The following is a 1382-nucleotide window of genomic DNA, read 5'->3' on the forward strand; positions in this document are numbered from 1 at the left end:
CCCCCTGCCCTTCTTAACTGCCACCACCCTCTGCCTGGGGCACAGCTTCCTCTCCCTGAAAAGACTCATCCAGGCACCTGCGATTGGCTGTGGACTTCCTGCCTAAGGATAACCCCCAGGCCCCTGTTCTCTGCTCTCCAACGGAGTCCCGCTAGGTGGTCCTGAGATCATACAGATCTACACTTCACTCGGTTCTTGAGGTGCCCAGCTCCCTGCCGCTGCTGCTCACCCCAAAGGGATTCGTCAGAGTCCGAGGAACCAAGACACCCTGCCCAAGGAGAGGGGGTTCTGAGCGGCAGGTATCCATGGCTTTGCCCCTACGGCTTCTGCAGAGACCTATCTAAGGCTGAAAAGGCAACGGCAGTCACCTGTCACTGCTCCCGGAAGCCAGACGGGGCTCCCAGCTAGGGAAAGCTCTCTCCCCAGCCCGTGCAGGTGCACAGGTCAGGGAGAGAACATCCTCGCCCAGCGGTTCCTCACGTGGGTGCAGACAGGGCCAGGCGCGCGCCCCGGGGCGCACAAGGAAGCTAACCGCGCGGTCACACTTCGAGCGCTGAGCGCTAGCTTAGAGCCGAGGTGACCGGTACAGAGATGCTACTTGCGCACAGCGGCACGGGCAGCGGCATCTCGGCCCTCTCAGCCCACCTCGTCCGCTGTTCCCTCTCAAACACACCCTCAGGCAAAACAGCTTTCACTGTCCGGTGTAGGACTTGCGCTCCCCCCTGCGGCCCCTGGCAAACCTCGCTCTTCTGCGCCTCCCGCCCAGACCTCCGCCCCATCCTCTGCCTCCCCAACTTAAAGACTCTGGTGCAATCTAAACTCCCGAGTAGATGAAAGGTGGAGCCGCAGTACCAGGCCTGAGCCTGTCTGGTGCCAAGGAAGGAGTTGGCAACAAGACAGATCTGCGTGGATTTCGGGCTGTGCCCACCTTTTGGGCACTGTGGCTTTGGACGAGCGACTTAATTCCTCTGAGCCTGTCTTTGCACCTGCAAAGAGGGAAACTGATTCCTTCTAGGGGGAGCGCGTGTGTTGAGGTCCAAGCGTGCGTGCAGGGCACTGGGAGCACCAACGCTTGGCATGCCGGGCACGCGTTTGCTGCAAATAGAGTTCCCTGTGCGCGCCGCTTTGCAGCCGCGAGTGCAGCGGGAGAGGGCTGGCGGAGCGGCGAGATCCCTCGGGGGGTGGGATGTAGGTGGGGGCCAAGGGGGAGCCCCCCGCGGCCCCCTCCCGGACCTGGGCGCGCGTGCCATTGGCCGGGGCAGCCGGGTGGGCGGGAGGATGACATCAGCGGCAGGTTGGATTATAAAGGCGCGAGCGGAGCCGCGGGCTCAGAGCGCACCCAGCCGGCGCCGCGCAGCACTGGGACTCGCGCCCGCACCGCA

Source organism: Suricata suricatta, chromosome 3 (assembly GCF_006229205.1).
Source record: "Suricata suricatta isolate VVHF042 chromosome 3, meerkat_22Aug2017_6uvM2_HiC, whole genome shotgun sequence".
Taxonomy (NCBI): Eukaryota; Metazoa; Chordata; class Mammalia; order Carnivora; family Herpestidae; genus Suricata; species Suricata suricatta.